Raw genomic sequence first — 13,295 nt, forward strand, 5'->3', positions numbered from 1 at the left:
TAATTACTCTACTACTACTTTTTTTTTTATGTACTTCTATCCTGTAAACTATGATACTAACGATGGACCTTTGAAAGGTGAATTTTTCACTTTCAGATAAATTGCTGATAACTAATAATAAAAATAAAATAGAAATAAGAAAAAGATATTTTTTCGTTCTTGATGGAAATTATGACGAGTTTCAAAACATAATCATAATTTACATTCTATTTTTATTCTGCAATGTATATTACAATGAATCAGCGGGATTTGCTTCATGTTCCTGCTTTTGTGAGGTAGGTACGTGTTTTTTTTAGATCAAAACAATTTGAATTTAGTTTTAACCTGTGGATTTAATGTGGTATTAATGGAAAGTATGTGGAAAGTTATTATTTTTGATTAAATTATCCCATATATTTTTGAATGTTTATGCTAATAGAATATTAGGAATATCATACCAAAAAACACTAATATAATAAAATAACAATAATATATAATAAAATAACTGAAAAAAGAAAAAAAAACAAAATGATGATCCAGAAAAGAAAATTTAGTTTTTAATTTGGAACCTTTTTTAAATAATTGCATCCTCGTATTATTATTATTTTATTTTATTTTTAAACCGACGATGGAAATTTCATAAACAATAATCAACATATTATTTTCTTTTAATTTAATATTATAATATCAAATAACACTTTTCTGTGAAGGGTTCATCATCCATACCTTTATCAATAAATGCTTCTTTATTTGTAACATAATTGAAGTTAATAAAAAAATTATTATCTATTCCAAATAGTTAATATTTAATTGAAATTCTCTAATTAATTAATTATTTTTTCGAATAAACCGGATTTGGGGATGAATTCCATTCATGTGTTTCATGGTTCGCGGATACTGTTAGTCACTTGAGGCTTGGCATACTTCGCCGGGATTCCTGCCATACTTAGTCTACGAATATTAGATGTTAATATAGTACTATCATGCTATTAATATTACTTAATTGAGTGTATATATTCATATATGATCCAAATTAAATGTTTGTTATTTTTATAACTATTTATATTATTTTATTTTTATAACGTTCTTGGTGGAATTCATACTCGATAACACATTTTATAATTAAGTATTTTTTCATTCTTTCTTTAGAAAAGTATTTTAGCTTGGCTGTTCACACACAAAAACCATTTTGGTTTTTTGGACTCTGGGGACCTCAAAAGATGTATTTCCCTTAAAAAATAGAATTCGAAATTTTTCTCAATCGCTATACTTCCCTATTGCGATCTATATATTTCATAGATAGTTAAGCGAAAGTAAAAAAAATATTTGAACTATATAAACTTTCGGTAAGCTCAAACAAACTACACTAACACATTACTATTATTCGTATTCATTTTTTTATATATTTATAATTTATAAATAAATAGATTTAGTACTTGTAATTTTTATGTGGAATGATTGAGGCTTCCTCTGACCAGTAAAATTGGATGACAAATTATGACTTTGTAAAAAAATGGAGATGAGGGAGGGACGTCAATATGGGAGAGATAAAGGGGTGTCGCGGCCCCTCAGTAATTTGAAAGCCAATAAAGTTGGTAAATTAGATATATTAGAACCTTAACTTCGAAAATCGAGTTAACGAATGTTACTCAAAGAATTGCTTAAATTTAAAAAACATATCTAATGGTACCTCCGCAGTGAAAAGTTCAAATCCAAAAGAATTAGGAAAACTAAGTATAATTATTCATACTTTATATAAGTATACTTAAAAGAAAACTAAGTAGAGGTTAATTCATAATTAGTTTGGTGAAATGTGTCTTCCGAAAATGATTTATTGATTAAAATCACAGCACCAGTTAATAACCCAACCTGATAATCCATAATATATTTCTTCTATATTAGTTTGAAAATATACTTCGTAATGTAGATGGGAAGATTAAATATTTTAATATAGTTAGAAAATCCTCTTAAAATTATTTGAAAACTTAAGGTTTAGCTTCCCTCTCCTGTCCCCAATAATATTATAGGGATGCCCGATTTTGCTTTTTAAATATCTTTGGTGTCATATATTTATACAGGTTAGATTAATTATAATTTGTATTGGAAGATTATTAAATGACCGTATGTAATTAATTAAAGATTTTTCTTTTTATTTATTGGTAACCAACGTTTCACCCAAGTTTGTAGGGCTTCATCAGGGCCAAATGGGAACAAGATGCAAACATTGTAAAGCAGGATAAAGTTGCAAGAATATATATAGGAAGTTATAATATATAATAATAATAGGAAGTATAAACTAAAGGAATATAAATTAATATAGTATTAATAGCAATTACAAAAATGATTATACTTTTTCAATTTTATCATTTATTACTATTCTTGTTATTAATTATTAATCTATTCATTTGTATTTATATTTTTTGTGTGTTGTAATAGTTATTTTGTTTTTTTTAATTCAACTTTCGATGAATATTCTTGTAATTTTATCCTGCTTTACAATGTTTTTATTTCTTCTCATTTAGCCCTGCAGGGTGTAGTGAAACGTTGATGACTAATTAATAACTTTTACAGCTACTTTGTATACTTTTTTAACCACTACCCGGACCATCCTTCTACAATATAATTTTTTTATCATAATCAGAATTGTTCTAATCTCAAAATACTTTTGTAATATTTATTATTTTTTGTTTATTTTAGATTCTAATTTCGAAAGTAAGAACATGGTTAGTGATGAGTTTGTATCTTTCAAAATAAAAGATTATTTTGAGAAGTATAATTATGTTTCGGATAAATACGCTATTTTGTTTTAACTATGACGTTAATGAGTTATAAATTTGTCGTAATCGGATTACAATGAAAAAAATTTACTGGCTTAGAGATAATACACCCTTATCACTTATTTAATTTATAATTTGTCATATTTACTGCTAGTAGATTAGACAGGATGTATGTTTACGTAACTATGCACCTTTATTAGTTTATTTCTTTATTTCAGGTTCGTTATCTGCCCGAAATATAATGCACAGTGTTAGCTTAAGACAGTCTTTGAAGTTAAGGTGTATTTATCCCTAAGATGGGCTGGGGACTATTTAAGTTCAAACTGTAATTAATATAGTATTGGACGTTTTATGTACATATTTTCTCTGACCCTTGTTTGGTTTATATATACATACAAGCACACATATGTTAATAATGCAAAGATGTGGGCTCGCATCTTTAGACTTTCTGACTGATTTTCTTTTCACTATAGTCTACTATGGCGCTAATGACCTCAGGACGTTACCCATTGTAAACCAAATCAACTAATCAATTTTATTTTAATATACAGTCTGGTACCTCCATTACTATTTTTTTGGTGAACAATTTTGCGATTAAATTTAAGTATTGGAAATCCAAATTATTTTTGCAATAAAACAAAAATCATTCTTCTGTATTTTTGTAAAAAAAAATAAAATAAAATAAAATATCTTTCTTCTGTATTTTTGTTAATAAATAATAATAATAATTTGGGTTTAACTTTATAATTTATTGCTCCTTCGTGTAATGATCGAATAATTATGTTCTGCGAAAATTTAATAACTAGAAGGTTAAACCAGTTTTATGAGTGAAAAGCTCAGCTTTACTTTACTTACTCGAGAGGAACTCATTTGTACTTTGCTGGATGAGTACACGAGGCTGCTTTGTCCCCGCTAATTAGGTAACTTTCCTTTACACTGTTCCTTTTCTTCCCAGAACTTTCTTTATTTTAGTTTATGAATAGAATATTCAATTATTGCGTGTCTAGATGCAATTAAGTTACTTTTGGTATATTTTTACTTTGTTTTCACGAAGAGACACCCCCTGCCTTTCTTTTCTAGGTACATTTTGTATCTATTTTACTTATTAACATGGTGTGACTATAGACCGAATTCTCTCCTGGAAAAACAACCTCTCTGATATTTCCCACCTTACATTCTGCATTCTAAAGAGTTTAAATTATCTTCGATACCCACTTCCTTCCGATGACCTAGTTAAAAAAGTTTGTTTTCGTGGAAAATACGACAAAAGCCAAACGATAACTCTGGTACCATGTGATAGTAGAGAAAATGAAACAAGATAGTATTTAAAATATAAATAGTAATATGCTTATGAAATTATTCGTATATATACTAAGAAAACGGTTATTATCAAATTGTTCCACAATAATGCACGCAGGAGAAGAGTAATGAAAATTCTTTTTTCGATTTTAAATCATAGCCTAATCAGGTCTCGCGGTTGTAAATAAAGCTTCATTTAGGTATTTGTATTAACATTCTACGAGAAAATGAATTAATATAAAAGAAAATTTGTTTTATATATACTTTTTTATTTCTAAAAATAATATATTAAATTTTCAACACGTGGAGAAACAAAATGAAAGTAATAAGCCATGGCATTAACAAACAATCTTTAATTAAGATATTGTGATGATCCTTGCCTCATTAATATACGAGTCATTGGGACAACAGTCCTCACAAGAACAATTGTTGGGAGCTATGCTTTTGTCTAAAGGAATGCAGACTATCTGCCGGCATTTCAAATCTAAGGCGATGGATGAAATAGGACGCAATGGTTTAAGCTGGTGGTGATTATTTTTTTGATAACAATGAACCCGGGCGAAAATTGATAGCACTCACTTACAAAACACTTTAAAGAGATAGTTTTAACAGTAAGTTAAATATTAGAAGTATGTTTTAAGTTTTATATATAAACTGAATAAGGGCCGTCCGTAGCTCAGAAATTAGGCCTAGGTATATCCTTCTGAGATCTCCATCCGGCGACGGTACGAATCCAGCTTGGGGGGTTGACTTTTTCATTAAGTGGCGGTCCCACAAAATGAAAAACTTTAACCACATCATGCTTAGAATAGGTTGGTCACCTGTAGATAACCAGGCAAACCTCATCTTCGCTGTGGATTGCGAAATAAAATAAAATAATAAAATAAAAACAATCTAAAATAAACAACTAATATTTCGATAATTTATGAGGGTAAGATTTGAAAATGCCGAAGAAATCATAATTTTTAAGAGATTTATTATTACTATACAAGTATTCATTTTTAATTTTATGTATAATCATAATCATTTGTAATTTTATATATCTCTCTCTATTATATAAAAAAGATTTTAGTAATCACCGTGTAATATTTTATTTTAAATGTAACGTGGAAATTTATTTAAAAAATGTTGTTCAAATTAAAATGCTGGAATAAAGATCTGAATTTTTTTTTGTCCTGTTTTTACTATGTTGAAAAAAAAAATACAATCTGAACTATAGAATACATATTAGAGCAGTGAATTAGTGTTGTAAATTACACTTATACAATTAGAGCTACCAGTGTTACAATTAAATGAACAGTTGTATAGTTAGGAATGTTCCGCCATTTTCTTTCCTCTAACACATCTGGTATTTTTTCACACTATTTGGTCACCTACAGAGTAACGTATTGGATAAAATGTTATACTTTATATGTAGGGTTGTTATATAGGGCAAAATTGGAAAAATTATCGGTTTAAATGTCGTTTTTAAAATTAAAATATTTTTTACGGTTTTTAAGATTTGGCTTACTTCTACATATGTTCTAAATTGTGTTAAGAGTTTTGAAAAATTGTAAATGAATTGAGTTGGTATTATAGAGTTGTCTTTGGTGTTATAGAACTTATTCCTCCCACCGACCGTTTCTTACAAAGTCCCTAACCATGAGAACAAGTAACTATTAATCTATTTTATAAACAAACATGAGATGAAAATGCGACCTTTGTGGCCAAGCTATAATGCTCTAAATTTTTTTATTGTTAATTTTGTTTCTAATACAGGATGCTGCCAAGGATTTTACCCATCTGTATCAGTACAATGGCGACCGGATCTTTGTTTCTACATCTCATTTAGTTAACCTAAAACCATTTGATATACATATTATTTTATATCGTTTCTTTTTTAAACCTTAATAGATAATGTTATTTAGTATAATAAATGGGAGAATAGGAGATAAGTTATTTACTCTAATATATAATTTGCTATGTTTTCCTGTAACATTTCTTCGCATCCTAATAATAATGCTTTTACTTAATTCAAATTATCCGAAGCTTTACTTCAATTACTACTTTCTTTTACTGGTCAATATATTCCTTTCGTTCAGTTGGGTTCAGGACAATATATTAGGAAGCTTTCGGAAGACAAATGGTCTCGTCTCTACTATACTGTGGATTTATTTATTTGCTTAATTTTTAGTGTGAATTGCACGGGGCCGAAGTGAGGAAACAATTTGCTCTTGTGTTTTTTAAATATATGCCTTCCCTCATTATATTTATTTTTCCGTTCATGAAAATGATGATACTGACCTTCGTATATTTAGGTTCAAATTACTGGAAAAATTTAAATTTTATTTGAAGATATAGTGAAAAAATCTTACTTATTTACATTAATTTAATAATAAGTGATTATATGTTGCTTAAAATAATCGATTATAAGTTATTTATAATGATTGATTATATGTTGTCTATAATAATTGATTATAAGAAATTTAAACAAGAAAAAATTTTACGCTGGATCTTTACTGGATTATTATTGATATAAATACTTTTAACAATAATTACGAAAAATTTCTTCTATTATATTTTGTGATCTTATTATTTTTGTTTTATTAATGTAAATCTTTACTACCTATCTATTATATTTACAAGACATACTATATTTAATATGTAATTGAAAAATCCCTCCAATTTTTGGGGTTTGAAATATTTTTAGAATTTTTGTAAAATTGTTTTAATATAAAAATATCGTTATAACAAAATAAAAGCTCATTTAGAAAACGAACTAATGTTGGAATTTTAAGGGGTAAAAAAAATTTTATTACCAAAAGTTGCAAAACGAGTTTTTTGCGCTCTTAGTGGGGCACATCTCGCTACCACTGGATGGACTCTGAATGAAAATGGAAAAAAACATTTTATTGTACACCCACAGTTTTAAATTTATCTAAAAAATTTTTTGGTTATGCTAAATTGGAACTTTTATTTTTTATTTAATAACTCTCTGCAGTATTTAAGTTATTCTGTAATCGTTAAAAGGGAACTAATATAATATGCATTTTAAAATTTTATTTTGTTGTTTATGTTTTTCGTATCAACAAAATTTTTCATGTCCTAGTTATAAACTGTATTTAGGTTACTTTCATTTTATGGGCTTCATATATGGGCAGTTTCTTTCGAACTTCAATCATGATTTTCATGATTCGAGAACTCCTTCCTCCTCCGAAGTTTCCGGTGATCTGTCTGTCACGACCTGTAATCACTACTCCACCTTATTCGACGGCTCATAATCCTCAGAAGAAGTTCACTACTCGTACATCAGGTATAGTTTGCCTGTTAACGGATTTCTGGTCGGTTCAGAACCAACCATTCAATCCGGGTCAGTTTGATTTTGCGGAACGGGTAAGAAAGTGCGACCTGATTGTCTTACCAGACATCAGGGAAACTCTTTCATCTTCGAGCTCATATCAACCTATTTAAAATAGCGATTTTCCTACGACATAGATTTTTACTTTCCCGTTCGCGTTTCTAACCATCTTCTCTTTTATCTTAAGTCGATTATTAAACCAATTAGTTGAATCAGTGGCGTAAGTATGTATTTGGATGTCTTCGATAACCAAATGTTGAACTTTCCCTAAGCTTCATACTCTAAATATGAAGTTGTGTACTATACATACTGATACAATTGTAGTTATTAATTGTAGTTCTTCGAATAATAGACTTTGATAACTTATTGTTTAGTTATAATTTTATACCCAAAATACAATATAAAGTAGTTTGAAGTAGTTAGTGGTTTAACAACCTATTAAACCCATGTATATAATTATGCAGTATTACATAACCTTTAATTTAACAATTCCATTTCAACAAGTCATTTATTCACACTTTACACTTAATAACATTTTTCAATGTCGTTTTATGTGATATCTGTTTGAGAATCCTTTCTGCTATTTTATTTTAAATTTATTTGAACAGCTTTGTTTTTTCATATATAGACGTTGTTTTTCTTTGTTTTATTTCTCGGCCATAAATATGGGAACCAATAAAATAAAAATAACTGATTTAACGCTTCAATCTTGACAAAGAACTATTAATATTTAATCACCGTTATAAATTGTTTTTATATATTTAAAAAAAAAATGTTTTAGTGGTTTTATCTATACATGTTTTTCCATTGCATCCAATTGCTTTGTCTATTTTTAGAACTACTGAAACTTTAAGTGGTAGTAAAATTTGCCATAGTTTTTAGGTGTTTATCTTGATGCTAAAACATTTCAACCTTATATAACACTTGATTTCAGTGTTGAATATATTAGGTTTAATCCAATAATATTATTTAAAAAATAATTATTTATTATGGCCTAAAATATCTCACTTAAAATTGGAAGGACAACATTCACCTCTGAGAATAAAGTCGAAGATATTGGTATATGGGCTATTCGAATACAAAATAAATTACATTAGTTTTAGTGCTGATATTTCCGAAGTGCACTTATTTTTCTCTACAGAACACCATAGAAATTATCCTAGGTATTAAACTGAATACGATCTTATAACTTTAGTTTCAGACAAATTTCGATATAGTATTGTATTTTTATTAACTTGTTAATTTTTCTATAGCTGTAAATAATGATTTTTGTGTATTTTCGTTTCGTAAATACGAGAGGACATCGTTTTTCCTTGGCCCCCAGACTTTCCTCAGACCTTGGGGTATGCCCGAGGATCTTTAAAACACCTGCATTAGGCCCTTCTTACCTGAGGGAACAGGTGGGGCCGTGTGAACCTCTCTTTTATTGTCTTTTTATAGCCAGCTCTGAGCCTTCTCGAATACTAGCAGTTTCTTATTCTGTCCTCTGGAGTAGCGATGGGATACTCTGGTATACTCAATTCATAACATATTTAAAAATGACATTTCATGATTAGATATAATGTTTTCATAGGAATATTAACAATTGATTATAGTGAGGCCCGAGTTATACTACAGGTTGAGGAGGATATGTAACCAACTGTATTTCGTAGGTAATAGGAAACAAGTTTGTGAAAACCAATATAGCAAAATTTTTCCTTTAAATATTTCAATGGCAATGGACTGCTAACTCAAGAATCCGGGTTCCAATCCGGCTGGAGCAGATACTTATTACCTGTTTCACAGTAGGCGTTGAGTCAGCCCTGTAGGTTGGAAAGACCTCCGGGTTCCACTTAGCTTCATAAAGTGGGTATTCTTAATTGGGTAAAAAGCGGCTAAGCTTGATTCTGACTAAAACACCTCCTTGCACAATCGTCGGTCTAGTAACAGTGCTTCTTCACAAAGTACTGCACCCCTGACCTTTCATAGGTTGTAATAATACTGATTTAATATTATTTTAATCAGCAAGTAAAGAAATCTAATTTTAATTATAGCCCTTTATATGGAAAAAATAATATTTTTTTTACTCTGTTTCATTATCTGACCTTTACTATTTTACGATATTTCATCTATGTTGCCTTCAGGTCAAAATTAAAACACAATGGTACTCCATTTATTTATTATTAATAAAGACAACTTATCTACAAAATAGAAATACCTGGAATAAACATTAAGTGTAATAGAAGACATTAAATTTATTCCTGATTTATGGGTTCTAACGATATATTAATAATTAATTCAACTATTAGTTTGTTAGTTTTTTCTATTTTTTGTTAGTCTTGCGCTCTCATTCGTCCTAATTTCTTTCATTTTTCGGTTTTTCATTATTCAGCTACTCTGGATGAAACCATTGTAACTCTAAAAAACGTTGATTTTGTTTGTCACGTATCTGGGAGTTGTTTCTTGGCCTTGAAATGTCGATGGGCTATCCTGATGGCTGATCAAGGATAATCATAGTTCTGCGTTTTAGATAAGTTCTACTAATAAGAAAAAAAAATGAAGCGTAGTTTTCTTCTCTTAAAATTTTTCTAAAATTTTCCAGCGAAAATAATAAGTACCGAAACTCTTATTCACCTGTATAAGTAATGTGAGTTATACTATTATTTATTTTAATTTACTTTTGTTTTTTAACTTATTTTGTAAACAATGCATCAATACTTTTAGAAAAGTATTGATACAGCTAAGTTTTACGAGAAATGTTAAAAATTAATTCTAATATGTAAGGAAAAAAAAATAAACAAATAATTTAAGTATTTTGTTTCCGGCGGTAAACGTAATATAAGTCTGAAGAAAGACAAAATAGCTTAAATGTTTTCCTTGCTATAAGGGATACGAAATGTACTTCTTGTAGAATTCTCTTCCATCTGTTTGCGTCTTCACCGATACACGCTTGGAGCTTCTCCGGTAAATCCACAAGATCTTTCCTCTTTACCGTGTGTCGGTGAAACGTGTGTAATCAATATTGTTATTATATAAGATGACGAACTTTATACGACTTATGTAATAATAATAATAATAATAATCTTTATTTATTCTGGGATTGATCCCTTTAGAATAATTTACAGGCGTCAAAATTAGGCTTTAGATCCTTAGAGTAAATTACAAAATAGAGATGAAATTACAAGATGCCATAAAATAATACAGTGAATTTAAAAAGATACAAATAAACAACAATAATTTACAGAATATATAAAATAATGATAAAACAAATAAAATATAACCACTTGTCATATCATAAAACATAAGATGACTTCTGATAGTAAGTAAAAAGAAAAAAAAATACAATTAAACTAAAAAATAATAAATGAAAAGATATAATTTCTGCTAGTGTACATATTTACAATTGTAAACGAAAATCTAAGACATAAAAAATAATTTCATTCATGGTGTTAAGGAAATACAAATGGAAACCTCTACTAGTTATTAGAAAATAATTTATTATTTCATGATATAAAAATCGATAATGTAAATAAATAAAAGTAATAATTTTGCTATAAAAAAATATAGAATAAAAAACTCGAGTTGGTATTTAAATATAATGAATTTTTCTAAATTATTTATTGTGTTGGCTTTCGTAAACCATGATTTCAAAAATAATGTAATATCTGAAAATTTTATCTTTACTAATGAACGAGATGTGAGTGGATGAAACTTTTAACTGACAACGAAACTAGATGGAAGATGGTAGTAGAAAGCTCTAAGGATCTTCATGAGGTGACCTGCGACTTTCTTGCCAAATAAAAAAAAAAATGGTGTTTAACAACTGGTTGGTATTCAACAACTGAATTTTTTTTTTACTCAGGTTCTGGGATGTAATGTATCTTGACACTTAAACCTCCAATTTCGAGGTTTTTTTTTTTTGGTTCATTATGAAAGATCTTTATTGAACTTAATAAATCGAAATTAATTGGTAACCAAATCCCACTTTAGTGTCATTAATCTCACAATGTCACTTTTAGTTTCTTGCTTCTATAATTCTTAAGAAGTTGTTACCAAGTTGTGTGAAGTTATCTCTTACAGCGATCAGAAAGGTTCTTCTCTTGACCTAAATTTCTGAGAGTGAATTCTTACGTAGCTTTTTCACAATTCTCACTTTTATTGTCTTTAGTTATTTTCATATTACTTAACATTAATCCTTGATTAATAATAATAATTTTTGTTATATTTCTAAAATTTATATATATTTAAATATTAATTTATTTTTACTATTCTGATCATATTGATCTTAACTGTCTAATTTTGTTTCTATCTTACATTTCACTGTCATATTCTTAAATCATTGAAAAATGATCTAATTTTTATGTTTTCGTAAGGTAAATGTAAACATAAAAGTGTTTGGTAACCCTGGTTATTATTGGAGTGTTTCAACACAACTCTATAACTTTCATTTCCATCTATTTTAAAAATCATAATTTTGAATTTTTATTTTCGAAGTGCTGGCAGAAACGCTGAAATTATTGTGATAAAGAAATGAAGTATAAAAATGATTTTTTTTTCGATAACATTAATTCTTAAAATTGCATTTTTTCTCCTATAAATTTAACTAAGTCATCATTCGCCCTAACTTAGAAAGATGGAATAAAATAAAGAAAAATCCATTCATAACCATTAAAATATAGTGGAATACTTGATACTAATAATAAGAAATCAGAATGTAATAATAATAGTAAATTATAATATGGTTCTCATTAACTGTTCAACTACAACCGACCTGATAAATTTCATGACATACTGAGAAAATCATTTCTAGTTTACTTTATTGCGTAATTATATTTCTTCACTCCTGTGACCGGTTCTTAATATTAAAAGTTATATATTTCTACACAGGAGGTTTACATTTTAGACCTGAGACGCAAGATGCTGAATCAAATATTTTTAAGGTTTGCAAAGGTCTCCTTGCAAGTCCTACTGCTGGAGTCGAAAACAATTTTTTTTTCTGTTTTATTCAAATATTCTGGATTAGATGAGTCTTGTAGTATCATCGTGGTTGTTTTCCATTAAGTTGCCGGTTATTCCTTATACCCTTTAAATTCTTTATACTTATAGATTGGACCGAAAAGCTCCCTCCCAAAGACTCAGCGCTTATTAGTCTATTCTTTTAAGTGTCCATGTCTCAGCGTCATAGTAATCAATGGGTCTAATCAATGATTAATGAATACTGTTTTTTTTTGTTTACTTTTGCGCCTTTATAGAGAAAAGTCGACTTCGTAATGTTGGAATGCCATATTAAACTTTATTATCATCCATCATTCTTCTCTTGATGTAATCACTAAACTTATTTTCAGAGTTATTTATTTATTTAAATAAGTATTATTCAGTGCTCATTCATCTTTATCCTCGAGTAACAATATGGAATTACACCCACGTGAAAAAAGTATGAAATAAATAAAAAATTCTTATCAAGGAATAGATTTTTCTCTAGTTTCAAATTATTAAGAGAAATTATTTCAAAACAAAATATTTCTGACTCCCTCCTGCTCATCCAGCCATGAGACATCCCCCAACATCTGTCTATCCATACAGGAGCATCCACCACCAACTTCCGACAGGTGGTTTCGTCCATCGTTCTGGGCCCAAGCCACAGGTTGTAAATTGTTCCCTGTGTCCAAGCCCGCTTTCATTCATGAATGATCATTAGTATTTCTTGTTTGTAGTCATTAGCAAAAGACCTCTTAGGGAATTATTTATGATGGAAAAGTATCCTAGTTTTATCGGTATATTTTGTTTTTTCCCCTCTAATAATGATTATCGTTTATATATTCTCTTCCATAATAATAAAACACTTGGTTTCTGTAAGTATTTAAAAATTTTCCTAACTATTTGTATACAAAAATCAGTTTCACCTCTGAGGTGTTGGAGAAGGC

Source organism: Halyomorpha halys, unplaced genomic scaffold (assembly GCF_000696795.3).
Source record: "Halyomorpha halys isolate HHAL.00 unplaced genomic scaffold, Hhal_1.1 Scaffold672.1, whole genome shotgun sequence".
NCBI classification, from domain to species: domain Eukaryota; kingdom Metazoa; phylum Arthropoda; class Insecta; order Hemiptera; family Pentatomidae; genus Halyomorpha; species Halyomorpha halys.